Below are 19,029 nucleotides of genomic sequence, written 5' to 3'. Positions count from 1 at the left end.
GCTCTCTCTCTCTTTCTCTCTCTCATAAATAAAATATTAAATAAATGAAGGTCTCAGTACTTTTGACTCTTCAATGATGGCCAGTTTAGAAATGTTTTCCACTGAAGACAAATTCAGAATTTCATAGATGGAGGTACTCAGAATGTTTGGGAAGTTCTTCAGATGCAGCTGAACCCAGATCTCTGATAAGCATCTTTCTGTCTCAGAGACCATGGTTCTGGTGGCCGGGCGAACAAGACGTTTATTTGTTGAGAGAACAGGATTAGGACTGTGGGGCCACAGCCAGTGCAGGAAGTCACCTGGGTGCTGATTTGTGGGTTTAGAAACCTGTCATCCTCATGGGCCACCCGACGACAGAAAGACGAATAACCCTTGTTTCTTGGTGGATTTTGATTGTCAAGAAATTTCCACAGTTACACGATTCTGTGGCTCCTTGTTTCGTGGTTGTAGAGCAGGTGTGCAGAAGACACGGTGACCTACCTGGCACGGCCCCGCCTCCGTGATGTACCCATACCAGGTCATCTGTCCTGGCCAGTGTCCTGGAGGTGGCTCTTCCCCTCCTGTAGGCAGTGATCGAAGACGTCTGTCCCAGCGTAAACATCGGGGGGTTGCAGTCTTGATGAAAACCCTGCTCTGGTTTGCAGTCCTATTTAGACAAGTTCACACTCGGCCCTGAGCTCACTGGGGCAGCTTGTGTCTTGTTTGAGCTCTGACTTCTGTCCTTCTGTCTTCTCTCATGCTGTCCCAGCCCCACTGGCCTTGTCTGTGTGCCCCAAGGACGCCAGGCTCCTGTCTGCCTATTTTCTTCCATCCAGTCGGGAAGCTTGTCCCCAGGTCCTCACGTCTGTAGCTCGGCTCCTAGTCATTTATGTCGCAACATTTATGTCCCTCGTCAAAGGGAACGTTGGCTCCATGCTCGCGGTGAATCCCCCAGAACCCAGTGCAGCGTCTGGCATGGAATACATCTCCCTCAGGGTTTGTTCAGTGCAGGAATGAGCCCATCCATGCCGGGGTTCCCATTCCTCCCTCCTGAGTTTCATCCTGCTGTTAAACACTCCGTGTGGGGGAGCCTTTTCCGGTGCCGGAGGAGGCTCGCCGGCTTCTCTGCTTTGACGCCGCGACGCTCCGTGTCTCTGCCTGTGCGGGTCTGATTGTTCCCTGTGACAAATAGGATGGTCGTCACCTCCGGCGCTTGACCCTTGGCGCCAAGCCCCGGCTCGTTCTTTGTGTCTCCAACAGCCGCGCGCCGCTGTGAAGCCATGTGCTTTGAAGAGGCCAGTAGAAAGGAGCCGAGATCCCTGCTGTCACAGGGTTTCTGACCTAATGTTTGCAGTTGATCGCGGGGCGTTCGGGACAACCCAGGGAACAGTAGTTGAAACTGAGCGTTCCAGGGTGTCCTGGAGGCTCGCTCCCCTGCAAGACACCCAGTTCCCGAATGTGTGTGGACACAAGCGAAAGCAGGACTGACATTTCTAGCCACACGCCTGTGGTAGGGCTCGGAGGATCTAGAGAGGGCTTTGTGCCTCGGTTTACCCATCACACAGTGTCCTGTAGGTTCCCTGTGTCCCACGTGGCTCTTCTGGAAGTTTAGGACTGAGGTTTTGGGAAAGTCAATTAGATGTTATCGATGTTCCATGTTTGGGTCAGTTTGGACAGATAACACTTCACCTTTTCCAGCAGTAAGCGTGAACTACAGAGTTTTAGAAACCACCTAGCGCTCTGCCTTCACTTACTGAGACAGAGGCCCAGAGAGGAGACCGACGTCCACGAGGTCACAAGACTCATCTTGAATGAGCTGACCCTGGAAGAGAATTCTAGCACTACCTGTGACATGAGCAAGGGCCTTCCTCTGGGAGCTGTTCTTTCCTGCCTTCCGCTCTGCCTGCTTCCTGTGGCCCTCCTCCCTCCTCCTCCTCCTTCCTCCCCCTCCCCCTCCCTCCTCCTCACTCCTCCTCCCTCTCCCTCCTGCTCCCTCTCCCTCCTCCTTCCTGTCTTCCTTGTTTCCTTCCTTCCTCCTTCCTTTCTCCCTCCTCCTTCTTCCACTCCCTCTTCTGTCCTTCCTTCCATCAAATCACTAGGAGCCAAAATGTTAGTATCTGCAAACTTGGGATCCAAGCCTTAATAAACGAAGGAATTTTGTAGTAATGTGGGAACTTTTTTTTTTTTTTTTTTTTGGTAGTGATGCCGTGAGGAAAGGGAGTGGATTTCCTTGGTGGAACATCCTTGGTTTGGGGGGTCACATTCCTTTCTTCGATGGGGCCGCTGGGGAGCCTGCCGGCCTCTCCAGCATGTCGGCATTCTCTGCGTGGCCCGTCCCATCCTTTCCAGACTCGGCAGCTCTGATAGACAAGCATCAGCCATGAAACTCATAACCCACGTGTTTCTGACGGAATAAACTGGATTCAGATGCACCAGCAGGGCTATGTGATAAATAGTAATAGGAAAGCCAGTGTAGCTGTCAGGAAACTCAGTGACAATTAACTTCATTTCTGGTTATGCTGGATGAAGGGTGTTCTTCGGTCCCTGAGGGACTGTCTGCTTTGCAGACACCGGAGTAGACGTCTCTGAGTCTTGTGGCCCCCGGGAGCTGCCTGGTAGACAGGAAGTCATGCACATGACCGTGAGGCCCCAGAGCTCCACTCCTTCTCTAGGGAGCAGGTGGGAGAACATGGTGTCACCGACAGCCCAGCCCCATCATCCTGGGTTTTGTGGTCCTCAGAGGAGCTCTGCAGTCTGGGCCTTCCGCGGCTCGTGTGTGTTTGCACGTGGGCTGCCCGAGCGTCCCGTCTCATTCATAGGACTTGGCTCAACTTGCCGTAAGGCACCACTTGTTCAACTTTATAATGTAAGCGCCAGTTTGTAGTGTTTTCCCTTAAAGTCCTGTGTGAAGCCGCGATCTACCATAGGAAAGGTGGGTGGGCTCTGGCCCCGGAGGTGAGCTGCCATAAGCAGGCAGCACAGACGGGGAGGCTGAGAGGACACAGCTGGCTTCTCTCTGAGTCTGGAGACCGGAAGTCCCTGATCTGGGTGTGGGCACAGTAGGGTGCCGGTCCCCTTCCAGCTGTGTCCTCACCTGGCAGAGAGAGACCCGGAGTCTCTTCCTGTCCTTCTGACGACACTAATCCCAACACGGGGCCCCACCCTCACGACCTCACCGAACCCTGATTCTCTCCCACAGGCCCCGGGTCATGTGCCACCCCGGGCACATGGCGAGGGCTTGGGGGCACACGGCTCTGTCCTTAGCGGATGTCAGTGAGAGGGCACCTTGAAAGAGTCTCGCACAAGGGAAACTATACCCCTGACCAGCCTCTGGTCTGCAGGCCACGTGGCTTCGTGTGGACAGCCTTCCCAGGAATCAAGAAGGAGCGTGTCTTTAGCACGTCTCAGTACCGGGGAGCCCTGTGTGTTACCCCAATCCTACAGAGTCCCTGGAGGGAGATGGGACTGTCTCCATGTCACCTGTGAGAAGAGTCGAGCCTCCTACCAGTTACCTGTGCTCGGCATCACACCTGGTGTGCGGCAGAGTGGACGTCAGGAGCGCGGCAGCCATTCCCGGAGTCTGACGCTAACCAGACGAGGAAGAGCATAGCGCTGAGTGGATTAGGACGATCGTGGGACGGTGACAGCAGGCAGGTCGGGGCCCCTTGACAGCCAGACACTCTTCACTTGGCTCCTGCCTGCACTCCCTGGCATCGACAGCAGAGCGTGGCTCGCGGCAGGTGCACACTGTGTCGTCCCTGGACGTGGCCGCGGACGCCAGCCAATGCTGGAGAATTCAGAAATGTGCATTTAAGGTGAAAGCTCATGATATTGAAAGCTCACAGAATGTTGGTGGCTATAAAAATAAATTTGCCACTAAGTGGGCCAATCATATGTCATCGAAGGAGAAGCAGCCGGAACCCTCCTGAAATTCACACTGCCAGTTTCTCACCTTCGTCTCACGTTGTTGGTGCCGTAGAGGCCTGGGAGGATTAGCTGGAAAGCTGTGGGAAATTGCCCGTGTGCACACAGTGTGATGTTTTGCCTGGGCTGACATGTGACTTTTATGGTCTGTGGGATGAAAATGAAAGCCATCCACTCTCCCCACCCCACAGTGTGTTCTATGGGGATGAGCCTCCCATCGGAAATTATGTCAAAGGACCAACCTTCACTCCGTTCACTCTGAGTAGCTCACTACGAATAGGGAACTAAATCATATATTCTCCAGCTCAGCTGACCTTACGTTGAGATATGTGCCTGCAGAGGGAAGGATGAGCGAAAGAGACAGCGAGAGAGAAGTCCCGTGGGCTGTCCTGAGCCTCAGCCCACGCACCTGCTGGACATGGGGGTGCCTTCGTCCCAGCATAAAAGTCATGCCCTCTACCTTTAATCTGCTGCACTAGGAGAATAAACAATTTTGAAAAACATTCATGGTAAACGAGATGGGTTTTAAAAAGTTAATTTGGGGGCACCTGGGTGTTTCAGTGGGTGAAGCATCTGCCTTCGGCTCAGTCATGATCTTAGGGTCCTGGGATCAAGTCCCGAATTGAGCTCCCTGCTCAGTGGGGAGTCTGCTTCTCCCTCTCCCTCTGCTGCTCCCCCTGCTTGTGCTCTGTCAAATAAATAAATCAATTCTTAAAAAAAAAATAAAAGGAGTTAATTTGAACATGAAAAAGGAAGAAAAAGAGAAAGCACCAACGAGGACACTTGCAGCTGGATCTTGTGTCCAGAGCAAGCTTCACAAGGAAGACGGACTTTGCTTGTCTGTTTTGACTTTAAGTTCCCACCTAACATTCCTAGAATGAGCTTCCTGCTACTCAGAGAGCAATTTTAGGATTTCAAGATGAGTATTTCCTACAAAATGGGCCCTAAGTACCAGCTAGTGACATCCCCTGGGCAGGTCCTGAGAAAACTGTTGTCTCTCTTGATCTTAGAGGAGGGTAAGGGGTGGAGAGAAGCAAACACAAAACGCCGACTCTTGGAATTACTGAGGATGTTAGCGTCGCCCCTGCAGTTGTGCCGTGCTGGGCTTTCAGAGATAATTTACGGCCCCCCTTTGCAGCCTCACAGGCAGAAATGACCTGCTGAGATGACAGGGACAGGACACCAGCCACGGCCACGTCACCAGTACTATCTCGAATAGCCCTGCTACTCACACACTGGCGTTACTGCCATCTGCTGAACTCCTGTTTTCTTAAATCTCAAATTCCGAGCTTTGGACTCAAACCAGAATGTTCAGAACTGAAGACAGTCGAAGCATTTGGTTCAAATAGAAACAACTATCAGAACTTGTGTAATTCATACCTGCTTTCCCTGCACATCGGGCCCTACGATGAAAATAGGTAAGCCCGAAATAGGATTCTGCTTTGGCTGCACATCAGCCCCCTGACCTCGTTCAGGAAAGAGGTGGTTCCCAGCACCGTGATCAGTCCCTGGGAGTGTTTGCAGAACAACACGGGATGATGTGGAGGAAAGCAATTTATTACCCACAGCGAAGATCATATTTATGACCTTGTTATTGACCATTTGCAATTCTGAACGTGAGATTTTCCTCGTGTGTTACTAACCCCGTGATCCTCGGAGGCAAGATCAAGGCTCAGTGGTTTTCATCTTACTGTGAGCCCGGAATGGAAGCAAACTTATTTCTGGGCTCTCTGAGTGGTGCGTTCAGGGGCTTCAGAGATAGACGTGGGAATCTGACGTGGCAGCTCTTCCCAGAAAGTGCCCCCATCGTGTCTTCAATCCCAAAGCCTCCAGACACTGGAGTTGCTTTCAGACAAGCAGAACCATGTCTGGTCTCCAAGTAGAAGGTGACATTTATGGGCAGAGACTTCACCTCCGTCCCAGCAGAAGCCAACGCACAGAACCCCGCTCGGGAAGCACGATGGGGGATTAGGACGGACGGGTTGACCACGCTGTGCGGTGCCCGTCTCTTTGTCAGAGTGTTGAGAGATAAAGATGTGTGCAGACTCCTTTCCTGCCTCCCTTGACGCTTAGGTGCAGCCGTGTGAGTGGTTTCTAGCCACGGAGGAACGACGTGTGCCGCCTTGCAGACCTTGATTTGGGAGGGATAGCCTTGAGCTTCCCAAGGCCCCCCCCCCCGCCCCCCCAGGCTGGGACACAAGCAGGACGGTGGGACGGAAGCCAGGCACGGCTTTGTGGCTTGGCCCACATTATGCTATTAAATTCTCACACTGTCCCACTGAAGTAGGGACTGTTTTCACCCCAGTTTTTGCCGATAACGAGCAGCGGCACAGAGAGGTGGTCTCACTGGCCCAAGGTCAAACAGCTAGAAAGAAGTAATGACAGGAATCGGATACAAAGTGTTCAGCCGCAGAGCCCGTGGTCTGAGGTGCCATGCGACACGTTTCCACGGTCCCACCTGGGGGATCCCATGATGCAGGGAGTCTTCGTGAATGCCCCTCTGTCTTTCCTGAGAGTTACGGGGGCATTGCAGGTGAGGTTGTATTCGGAAGGGATACGAACATTTTGAACGTTTCTGTGTTAAATTCAGGAAGAGCTCTCTCCTCTAGTGTAGATGTGGCTGCTAATTGCCTTCCCACCTTCTTTTTTTTTTTTTTTAAAGATTTATTTACTTATTTGAGAGAGAGAGAGAGAGTGAGCAGGGCAGAGGGACAGAGGGAGAGGGAGAAGGAGAGAATCTCAAGAGGACTCCGTGCTGAGCATAGAGCCCAACATGGGGCTCGATCTCAACACCCTGAGATCACGACCTGAGCAGAAATCAAGAGTCAGATGCTTGACCAAATGAGCTATCAGGCGCACCCCCCCCCCCGGCTTCTTTCTTTAAGTAACTCCCAACTTTTCCCTGGGCACATGGACGCCCGCTTAGAGGCTACATTCCCCAGCCTCCGTTGTAGTTCGGTGAGCCCGTGTGGCCGACCTCTTGCTAGTGAGTGGTGAGAAGTGATTTACGCAGCACCAGGGCCTTTCATTTGAAAAGTGCTTTTTGACTCTTTGGTTCCCACTGGCTGGATGTAGATGTGAGAGTGGAACTGAAGCGGGCACTTTGGACCCAGAGGTGACAACCCCATGTTGAGAGTCTCAGAAGTGCCCTGCTGGCCCAGGACTCCCTACCTGAGAAAAAAGTAAACTGTGTCTTGCATGAGCCACTATATTGTAGGGTCACTTTTTATGGTTTCCCAACAGAAACACTCAGAAATATGCCTCGTATCTGGCCATCCTCAGAAGTTTTCCCAGGCTGCTTTGCAAAGTATGTCTCGTTTTGTGCTTGGAATTTCTTGTATGACACGTGAATCAGAAGTATTGTGAAGTCTGCATGGGTTAAGACCGATGAATCACTTTAACATTTAGGAAGACAAATGAGGCAGTTCGCATAGTGTTAGCCTCTGCTGGGATCCCAGATAAGTTTTAAGAACTTATCTTCCAGAGCCTACTCTTAGGACGTTGTAGATTTTAAAATGTAGATTGCAACAAAGCTTTTGACGAAATGACCTTTGATGATTCAGTAGGCACCCCAAAAATATGCCTTTGAGTCCACAAAGCTCAACCTGCTTTCACCTGTCAAGAGTGAATGGCCTTCGCAACCCAAATGATCCTCTTAGTTATGTATTCACGAGCTAGTCAGAAATGCATTTACTGGGAATGTTCCGGACAGTAGCTCCTCCAGGAATACCGTTCAGTTTCCCTGCTAATCGGCTCTCTCCCCAGCAACGTGGTTATTAACCTCCCTCTGCTGTAGATCAGAGAGAGATTCCAGCCACTGTTTCAATTTTGTCCTTCAATGTAATGATGATAAAGGGTTCTGGATTAATGGCCCTGGGGTCCTTTTTGGTTATTTTTCTATGGAGCAGGTATAGGGGGCTTCTGGAAGCTTGAAATTCAGTGATTACAATCTCTGCCTGGAGTTTAGCCCTCGGTGTTAATCCCCCACTTCCCGAAGGCCATAAACTCAAGTGCCCACGGAGCCGGGCAGGTAGAGTAGATTTGAGGGAGGCGGGCCAGGTGGAAACTGGTCTCCATGGAGATGCGTCCTGGCTAAAGGAGGCAGCTGCTTCTCTGGCCTGATGCTTGCCATGTGCGAATGTGGGCCCAGGGTTGCTGGATCTTCCTCTTTCTTAAGAGAAGGCAGATGTCCCTATTTTGATGAGAAACCTTGAGTTTTAAAGGTTAATCACTAATTTTCACGAAAGATTTCAAAACACTTTGGGCCTCCCCCCTTAACAAAACGATCTGTGAGCTAAATTAAAACTGCAGCTGCCTCTTGAAGATGTGCCTGCCGGCCTGAGGCTGTGTGCAGAGCGGAGGGCTGTAGCTCCGTGCGGTGCCTTGCACACAGTCGGGCGAGCTGCCTGCCGAGCCCCGTCCTTCAAGTGATGCGCAAATGTCAGGAAAGCAGCGCGTCCCGGGCCTGGGTGGGCTGGGCGAGACACGTCTCGGCAGGGACCAGAATTAGCAGGAGGGGGCACTCCCGTGGGCATCTCAGAGGGCAGCAGACGCTCCTGGCGCTTCACCCAGCTCGCTGAGTCACCGCGGGCAGAGCTCGGTTCTGGGCCTGGCTGTGCTGTTAAAATAGGCGGAGGGTTCTACCTGGGAGGATGGTGTAAGGATTTCATGTAAAAGCATGTGGCCCCGCGACAGCCCATAATGAGTAAGTAACAATCATCATGATGAGCCATTAGTATATGAGACTTGGCCTTTGTGGGGGCTGTGACTGAAAATGGTGGGACGTTCCTAGGGCACAGCCTTCAGATCGTCTCTCCCAATATCTGTTCTCCTTCCTTAAGACCAGGACCCTCATTGAAAATGAGCACATGACCACATGGAGTAAAAACCACATTTTCTTGTAGCTAGGTGTAGCCATTTGGCTACAAGAGGAAGTGTCCAATGGAACATCTCAGAGATGTCCTTAAAGAGCATGTGTCCTGTCCTTCCTGCTGGCTGGATTCTGCTTGTGATGCCCGGAGCTGGTGCAACCACTGTGCTGCATGAGAACGTTAAGGACTTGAGTGTAAAAAGATGGAAGGGCCCAACTTCCCCACTGGCCATGGAGGACAAGTTCCAGTCCGGGAGTGCTTAGCACTGGATGGTGTTCACATGAGAGAGAAATAAACTTACCTGATTAAAGACACTGGACTTTATTGTCTATGAAGCCTTTGTCACAAATCCAAGTCCAGGTGTGGTTGAAAGACACATCCCCCCCCCCCCCCCCCCCAGCCTGATGAAGAAACAGAAAGATACACAACAGCTCAAGCTCCTCAGTGTTAGGATTCTAGCAATTCCTTTATACTGCATTCCCAAATAAGCCAAAATAAAGCCCTATCTGCATCAGAGTTCAAGTCACTCTTTTTACAGTTACCCCTTCCAAACATTTATTTCGTGTCAAAGTCTCCGATTGTCTAAAATCATCCCAGTGCATCAGCAACTTGCAGACAATCTCTCGACGCATCTTTGATGCATAGGATTATGGTGCCCAGCGGTGTGACTGAGTCCTATTAACGTGAACTCAATGGTGCCGAGTGTTCTGTTGAGTCTTCCAGGAGTAATAAACAGCTGCAAATAACTACTGACAAATTCTCCAGATGCTTTTTACCGGTGTGTGGCAACTGTGTTCATGCTAGATCAATGCAGATTATCCAGACTTTTATAGGGTTGTGCTAAGCGTCTACCCCAGGTTGTTTGAGCGTCAGGCTTGGGAACAATATAACCAAGGAGGTAGAGCATTTGGGTTTGCACAGACCATTAGCAAAACTTTTTGAAATTCAAAGAGAGCAATTTCTGATAATAGTTTTCTTTATACTGGGGAGGAGGAAAAGTTTTTTTGTTGAAAAGATTTTTAAAATCTAGCCAATGTCCTATAGGAAAAAACAACACACAGAAAGAGTGTCTGTCTTCTCTGTAGTGATGGGCACTGAGTCTTGACTTCCTCTTGAGACAGGGTCTGAGCCCGACTGCATTATCGCATTCACAACATTGGACTGGCCCCAACACCCCGAGGAGTTTGGTTTCCCATTTCTGCGTTCGTAAATGCCACATAAAACAACAGTAACAAACGTCACAAAAGATACTGCCCGGGGAAGGTTTACAACATATAGACGCAACTGATACCAAGTCTCAGCTTCTCTGCGGCATTTTGTAAGATGATGAATTCGGATATACGGGGCCGATATTTAAAAAACACGTTTGCTACTAGAAAGGAAGATGTCCCAGGGCCTGGCTTTGTTTTTGGAAATGCCACCATTCAAAGGTATAGATTGATTTTCCTGCTCAAGGGTGTAGACATCGATTAGCAACAGTTAAAGGAGTGGACTTTTGTGATTAATTAGAGGTTGTCTTTTTTTTCCCTCCCTGGAAAGAAGGAATTTTTTTTAAGCCTATTATCTAAAAATGTAGCTACAGCCCTGACAAGTTGTTCTTGTTACTTTTTCCCTAGTTAAGCAGCAAGAACTTGCATAAATGATTAAGGAGCACAGTCTTTTGCTTCTTAAGTATCCAATTTAAATATGTTTATCACCAAGTATGCTGCTGCTTGAAAAAATGAATTAAGCAATTTTTACAAAACAGCTAACTGGATGTAAGCAGCACGGTCAGGCTGCCATTTGTCTGCATGTGTAAGGAGCACGGGACCGATGTTCCGAGGCTCTGACGAGTGGCTAGTAGCCCTGACGGATGCGTAGCCGGGCTGGACCCACCCCCCTGCCAACCATGCGTCCAGCGAGAGAGCTGAAAGAGACAGGACTTCAGGAAATTGGGAGCTGGGTGGAGCTGAGGGGCCTTCAGTGTCTGACAAATAAGGAGAGGACACAATTGTTAAAAGGGGTTGGGCTTTCCCATTTTACCTTCTTGAAGGACTTCCTAATGGCAGTCCCCAAATCTCCGTAGCTGCCCTTGGTCAGATGTGGTTCGACTGTGAGCTCTGGGGGCAGTTTGTTCCCTCCTGGCTTTCTCATGGGTCCTGGGGTTTAAGTTCACCTGGTTGTGGAGTACCTGGCCTTGTGGACGGGGAGTCGGACCATCCCAGCTCAGGGGAGTCTTCCTCCCTGTCTACTTCTTTCCAAGGCTTTGCTCTCATGGAACAAACAAAGGGGTTAAAGACTCCCCTTTTCCAACCTTCCTGGAATGATTCTGTCCAAATCAGCAGCACAACACAAAATTCATTACAGCTCAATTTTAGGGCTCATTAGTTGCTGGATCTTGATTTCTCACCAAGACAGAGGACAGTTCTTTTTCTTATTGTTGAAGCAGGGTGGCATGGAGTACTCAGTATCAAAAAGCATACCCATATATATACACATATAGATACATGCATGCGGGCATGCGTATCTATGTATCTACTTGTTTGTGTGGGTACAGTTAGTATTTTACCGTAATTACAAGTGGTGTGCATTTTTATGCAACAGATTGACTGCCTCCAGGAGCTGGCATATGGAGAGCGAGCACGGGAGGCTGTCCCTAGAGGCCAGAATGAAGTCAGACCACTTTTAGTAGATTGCTGCTTGATGTTACCTGTGGCAGCGTCCTCTCCACTTCCTTGATTTCCTCCTGCGTTTTACTTTTCATATTTATCTACCCACATCCCTTTTACGGATGCCGTTGCTTTCCATCCCTTAGTTAATTGGCTTCAGCTTCTGCCACAGAAATGCTAACGGTGGCAGAAATGTGACAGCCCCGAAAATCCCAGGGCGACGGGAAGCTGTGCACGGGGGTGCTTTGTCCCTCTCTCTGGCAGCCTGGGAGGGCTCCCTGTGTGCAGCCTGGTGGCCCTCAGAAGCCTGGTTCTTTGGTGAATTAGGACGCTTGCTTCAGCAGAAGATGTGGCGAAGTCGATGCCTGTGGTCTGCCGCTGGGGTGCCTTCCGTTAAGTGGAGTCTGACTGTTTGGTTTTTTGTGTTGTACTGAACCCTGGGTGCAGCAGAGTGGAGCACAGAGGTAGGGCAGAGCGCGTGAGAAGACGAGGTGTGCCTTGAAAAATAGGATATGACTCAAAATTTCAGCAACACCTCTAATCCTTCAGCAGCTGTGTGTTTTACCATTGCTGTAACCCCCCTGTGTACCTGTGTTTGCTTTCTACTCTTGTTCACTTCAGTGCTTTCACAAACTTCATCTGGGTTTCTCTTCTTATCACAATCACTGAGTCTCACTCCAGTGGTCATATATGTGCAGTATCTGTCCAGACACTCTACTCCCTAGTGTTTCCACGCATCCTTCATTATCGACCCCTGGTTATTCCCCACCCCATCTGACGATGATTTCAACAACCACGCAGCAAATGTGGTGACACCCCATGTGTCTGACAGAGGTGGACCTCACCTTAGGAGAACGCCCGACGTAGGTGGCATCCGTGAAAGTCCCTCCCTGGGGAACATGGAGGTAGCACCAAGACAGGCTTACTGTCACCGTTCGTGGGTTTGGACCCAACGCAGGTCACCCTGAGAGCTGTGGGGTGGGCTCGTGGAGCAGAGGGAGGTGGGTCTACAGAAGGAGAAAAGTGAAAGACACCCGAGTTCCCAGGAAGCAGCAGTGACAGACAGGAAACGTGGCCCCGGGTGGCCATGGTAAGCGGTCCCGTCTCCACAGAAGTCTTTCCCGCCCTCCGATGGGATCAGTCTCCTCCTTACGCCCTTGCGGTGCCCTGCAGCCCCAACCACAGGACTTAGGCAGTTTTACATGTATTTGTGTGTTTATTTGATTAATGGTCTTCTCTTGCTTTCTGTTCACTGAGGCATCACCAGCCTACATCTCATAAATAATGGCAGACATTTTTAAGTGTGTACATGGTTCCCAGCATCATGTACAATTTTACACTTAATACGGACAGTAACCCACAGAACTAGATTTCTGACTATTCCCATTTAATTGCTGAGAAAATGGAGGCATTAAGAAATTTGCCCAAGTTCCCATAGATCGTAGGTGGTGGGGCTAGAATTTCCTTCCGGTCCCTCTGAGCCTAGAGTCCTCGCCAGTGTGCAAATATCCCATCCATTGATGTGCTCTCGTTTATTTAGTCAATCCTGCACTCATAGCATGCAGTTGTTCCCATTCTTCCTTAGTCCTCCTGCTCTGAACATCTCTGGGGTGTACAGAGATACTCAACATACACACTGCAGCTTCTTAGGCCTGCCCTCTGTGCTTGGGAGGGGTCGCACTTACCTCCACCTCAGGACCTTTGCACTTGCTGTTCTCTTGCTGGCAACATTCTTCTCCTTCAAATCTTCACTCACCCGACTCCTTCTTGAGATTCGGCCCTCAAGGCAGATTTCACCTGTCCAGTAGACGCTTTCTTGAGTCCATCGGAAGGAGCACCAGCACCCTCACCTGCTGTTCATCACCTTCTCACGTCTTAACAGCATGGCAGTCATCTGGATGGCTGTGCCCTGCTCCTTTCCCATCTCCCCCCAGGATGCCGCGGCTGCCTCTTGGTTGTTGTGCCCCAGCACCCGGAACGGTCATAGCACCCAGTGGGCTTTGCATGTTGACAGCGTGAGGCATAGAATGAGTATAGCTTCTCATTTTATTCAGTTATTTCATCACAATGAATCCCCAGGAATGGGGAGGAAGTTTGTATCCGAGATGCCCGGGCACCCAGAAGGGGCCAGTGCACAGAGGCAGCCTGTGTTTCCTGCTGGCTTGCTCTAACAAACCCCCGACTCTTCCCAGGGGTATTCTGCCCCACAGAGATGAAAAGGGTTCTGTCCTCTCTTGCTTCCTTTGCTCAGTGGTGCAGCAATGAATCTTGTGCCCTCTGTCAGTGTCTGTGTCTCCTCCGTTCCTCAAAGATGCAGAGAAAGATCAACGATGCCGGGAAAGTCCCGGTGATGCCTGCCTTAAGTGCACGGTGGCTTCCGTCCCTGCGGGCCCCTTGGACTGGAGCTCAGTCTTTGGAAATGTCAGCCTTGCGGTTATGCAATCCTGGGCCTCTGCTGGCTTAAATGATCTCCTTTCAGACTCTGATAGGACTTCCTGTTAGGCTTTTAGAGACATCTAGATTCTGTTATCCTGGGAAAAGAAAAAGTGGGAAGAGAATAACTCATGGCTTATTGACGTCCGTGCGGCAGGAAAGCTGTGTTTTCAGGGGTCTCTTGCAGATGGAGCCCCTAGATTCATGCCCCGCGGGGCGTTGAATGCAGTGGTTATGAGGATGTGAATCCTTTTCTGCAGGTTGTCAGCAGGATTTAGGTATCTGCGATGTAGACCGAATGTACACATTTAGGTTCTTTAAAACCCCACTCTTCCCTTCTTTGATCTTGTAATTTTTCCCCCCAATTAAATGGACCCAGTTACTCACTGTATATGCAAGTCACATCATTAAGGCATTTGGAATTCCAAATCCAAATCACTCAATTAAAAAAATGCTTTACAATTTTTCCTACAAAAGTTCTTTCTTACTGCAAAAACTTGGCGTTTTACAAAGTGCATCTTGGATGCAGAGCCTAGTCAGTGTTAATGAAATGTGTATGAAATTACTCAAATTCTATTGCAGTCATACTTTGGGATGTTGTGACCTATTAAAAAGAAGGAGATAGGTCAATAGTTTTTAAACTAGAAATGGTTGTATGCTTCATTAAGTGAAGAGAGGCACAAGCCTGGGCCTGTGTGCCCATTTGTGAATTATAGACGCACAAGGTGGGTTCCCCCCAGTGCTGCTGTGGGTGGAAATCCGGCGCTCCACCCTGTTGCGTGGGAACCAGGGGTCCGTGGTTTATCCGAGCCGGGCAGTTACTTGGGGGAAAACAGGGTGATGGTACCAGCCTCACAGATTTGTCGTGAACGTTGATGAGCTAATATTTGTAAAGCCCTCAATGTTTTGTTCAACTCTTACGTGTGCGTGAAAGTGATGATGGATCTGCCCTGAATCCCCCACTCAGTTCCACAGGAGCTAGCAGAAGCATCTAGTTGTAAAGGGGGTGACTTAGTGGAAAACGGCACAGTGTCTGCACCCAGAAGCCGGAGATCAGGGGCTGGAAAAGGCACTCTTCCTGCTCCTGAGACCTTTGGAGCTGTAGCCCTCGCTGGCCTTGGCCTCATCACTGAGCATCATCCTGAAGCACACGTGGGGCTTCGCTTGGCTGATCGGGAAGCCCAGTTGTGCAAGAACAGCGGCATCCGTTCAATACCGACTGGGAAATGCTGCTGTGTTTACTACGCCCGTCGTCGTCAGCACCACCATCATCATCATCATCGCACCAAGCCCTGGGCTAAGTCATGTTCATCTTTTTACCTCCCTTAATCATCACTGAACCCCAGCGAGGCAGGTGCTGTTACTATCCATATGTTACAGATGGGGTAACCGAGGCATGGAGTGGTTAAACGAACTCAAAACCACGCAGCTGGGAAGCGTTGGAGGGGTTTGAGCAGCTGTCCCATGCTGCCTCTTGGACAAGGGCATACAAAGCGAGCCGTCCAACCCTGCTTTGGTCCCGGGAAAGCCACGGGGAGTGAGAGCACCAGTAGTGAACTTGGCACAGGTGATTCCAGCCTGCCCTCTGGGGAGAGAGCTGCCCTCCCTCCTTCCTGCCCATGGAGCCCTGGGATGCGCGAGAGCCGGAAGACGGTGTGTTCGGGGGCCTCCAGTGCCCTGGGTCTCTCTATCTCAGGGATATGCAAGCTCGCAGTTCAGCGTACAGCAGCTAAGCTCACTGGGTTCTGGCCTACACGTTCTGGTGGGAGATTTTCTCTCTCCAGCATGGTGCGTGCATGTGACAGCTGCGTGCATTTCCAGGGGCGCTCCTCCGTCTGTGTGTCCGGAAGACAAAACCCTAATTCTCACAGAGTTGCTTCTTGATTTGCTCCCCTGGCCACCTGTGTGAGTCCTTGCCAGCCTTTGCTGTTTTATTCCTCTGGGTAGATACCCCTTGTGGATTCCAGAACTCCTCCCGGACGAGGACTGTGCCCTCCGTCCATGTGTGTGGTCTGCAGCCTTCCCAGTGGCCTTGCCAGGACTTGCCATCTTACATATTGTCCTTGCAAGGCCTCACCCTCTCTTCCACTTGTCAGGAGGACTGGCCTCTCTTCCCGGTCAAGGCGGTTCTGGGAGGGGAGCAGAAGGGGCCTGCCGCTCTGATGTGTCCAGGGCTTGGGGGCAGGGGCACCTCTCCCTCTCCCTCCCAACATGCTGTTCTCCTAACCTGGAGAAGTCTTTGTGTCAACCCACGAGTCTGTAATCTTTCCCTGCACCTGCCATGACTGGGCAGCCTGCTTGTACACTGCATGGGCACCGTATCTTCCATGTGTTGATGGAGATTTTGAGGATAGTCCGAAACAAATGTGATTTTTCTCCTTGCCTGGTAACTTTAGGACCACATTGGGAACACAAGACACAATCCTACTATATTTGAAAAGATTGCTAGAAATCTGCCCTAGATCTGTGTCACCTGATCAACGTAAGAATGCTTTGGAATAACAGAAGGCCTGTTTATTGGTGCCTGACGTAGATGGAAGCACATTTTCCTAGCTCCACGAGAAGTCTGGAGGGAGGCAGCTGCCAGCATCGTGTAATGGCAGACTGGGCCGTTGGCTCCACGCTCGGGCCCTGTTTCTGCTCCACCGTCTTTAGCACGTTGACCTCTTCCTCGTCCTTGACAGTCTGAGGTTTCTAGGAGATGGATATCCTCTCAGGCGGAAACAGGGGAACCTGGCCACAAGGAGATCATCAGACACCTGTCAGGTTGGCCGCAATGGAAAAATCAGAAGACAACAGTCTGGGCAAGGAGGTGGAGGGGGCGGCCCTCGTGCACTGCTGGTGGGAATGCAGACCCGGGCAGCCGCTGTGGACAACAGCATGCAGGTGCCTCAGAAAGCTAAAAATAGAATTACTGTGGGATCCCGCCATTTCACTGCTGAGTATATACCTCCAATAACTGAAATCGGGGAGAGATATTTGTACACCCGTGTTCCCAGCAGCACTAGTCACAATGGCTAAACCATGGAAGCAACCCAGGTGTCCTTCCGGGGGGCCATCCACACTGTGGAATATGATTCAGCCTTGAAGAGGAGGGGGACTGTGATGCCTGCCGCAGCGTGGGTGCGCCTGGAGGACATTAGACACGGTGAGATCAGCAGCACACAGAAGGACGGAGGCCATGGATTGCACTACCTGCACGCTCTAGGGTTGTCGGACTCAGAGAAGCACGGAGTCAAAGGGTGGGTGGCAGGGGTGGGGGAGGGGAGGGGAAAGTCAGTGTTAAATGGGGACAGTGTCAGTGTGGGAAGTTGGGAAAGTCCTGAGGACGGAGGGTGGTCGTGGTTGCACAGCAGTGTGACTGTCCTTAACGCTCCCGAACCGTTCACTTAAACATGATGAGTAGGGTCAGTGTTATGGTGTGTGTATTGTATGTTTTACCACAATTGAAAATAAAAATAGCTGCACAGAAATGAACACACATACACAGACATGTGCATGCACACGCACACGTGCACGTGCACACACACACACACACACACGGTGTTCTTGAGAGGCTTTGCTGTGTTTTGGGGAAAAGGAAGTGTGTGCTAGGCAGTATAAGTTATTACAAATTACAGAGTCATAGAAGAGCTTCCATATAATCAGATAATCAGATGATCGACAGGCCACACACTTCTCCACGGACGCACAAATACTTTCCTGTAGCCAGATCCCTGTCATGTACCCACCTTTAGACTGATCACAGGCAGAGGAGAGTGGGTTCTCCAGGATTGGATTAGGGCGGGCTGATGCAGGGCTGGCTGCAGCCTGAGCTCACGGGTGTGGTTTTCAGGGAAGCAGGAGGGGTCGACTGGGAGGCCAGGAGCACAGCCTGCCGTGAAGCCCGTCCCGTAAAGCCAGCAGCGTCTTTCCTCATGGGAGGTGACCTCATTGGCAGATCCGTCACCTGTTCCTGTCCAATGGAAAGGCCACTGGGGAGAGAAGCCTGCAATTTGCACATCCTTTTTCAGATTATTTTCCTGTTGTGCAGAAGTAATTTGGCATTTCCACCTTTATTGACACTAGGATTTTATTGTGGTTTGAATTTGGGGGGAGAGAGGAGACTTTAGGGTTTCATATTTTTCTCTCCTGCTTTTCGATACTGATGGGATATCTGTGTGCATTGGGTTTGCCTACGTTACACACTTTGGATTCTCAAGACGCAAAAGAAAGAGAAGTTAATATGATGAGATTATCATTTACCTTGTGAATGCTGAGGGTTTCTGTTACTCGAAGTAAACACTTTTTCCCAGTAAGTTCTAAACACATTGGGAAGACTCTCCCGGGGGAGTTAAATATCTCAGAATCTAAAAGCAAAGCAAGACCAGGACAGGCTTTCCAAGAGGGTTTTATAAACCCAAGTGACAGCAGGGGCCAGTTGGGTGACCTGTAGTGTAAGGAGCACGAGACGGTAGAGGTGGACAGAGCTTGTGGCTCACCAGTGGGTCTATCTCTGGCATTCCTGATGCCACAGCCTGCCCTGATATTTCAGGGCAACCCCCCCCACCCCAAATCAAAATGAAAAAAAAAAAAGAAAACAACCCAGACATGCGGATTCTCCGTTGGAATTTCTCCTTTGAAAAGGTGAGTTCTAATCCGATTTAAAACACCTGTATCCTATAGATCAGGCCCAGCCCTGGGAGGCTGGTTTACAGCCCTTGGTTTAATAACTATCAGAAGTGCTTCTCCTTTTAAATGTAAATGTGAAAAAATGTGCTTTGGAGTTATGAGTTAGTGGGCTGCCAATTCCATCTGCACAGAATCTATCCTTTTGTACATTTCAGGCAAAGTGTAGGAAAAACAAAACCGCGGCGTTCCGTAGACGGGCCTCCGCCCACCCTGGTGCCTTTGCGTGGATGGCACAAAGCATATTGGACGGCTTTTTCAGCGAGTTGATGCGTGAAACGGTGAGAGTGACAACAATAGCTTCCCATCCATCTCCCCAAACAGGGATAAACCAGTTGATTTGCACCATAAATGGCTCCCGACTCCAGAAGCAGACTGCCTGCATCTGGTGGGCGGGCCAGACTCCGCATCAGGGGAAGTTACGCGTGACAGGAAGCCCCTGGAGTTCGCAGCTTGGATGAGGCGTTTTCATCCATTAGCGCTGTCTCTTCTACCTGCTTGCTTAT

At 50.4% G+C, this 19,029-nt stretch overlaps 1 protein-coding gene across 1 annotated transcript in view; it reads left to right on the top strand.

Moving 5' to 3' along the window:
- The window catches only part of TMEM132D (transmembrane protein 132D), a 549,620-nt gene that overhangs the window by 84,947 nt on the left and 445,644 nt on the right, over positions 1–19,029 (top strand). The gene's annotated exons all lie outside the window — the stretch shown is intronic.

This window comes from Ursus maritimus, unplaced genomic scaffold (genome assembly GCF_017311325.1).
Source record: "Ursus maritimus isolate PB19 unplaced genomic scaffold, ASM1731132v1 scaffold_33, whole genome shotgun sequence".
NCBI lineage: Eukaryota > Metazoa > Chordata > Mammalia > Carnivora > Ursidae > Ursus > Ursus maritimus.
This window is presented reverse-complemented; position numbering and strand designations above follow the sequence as displayed.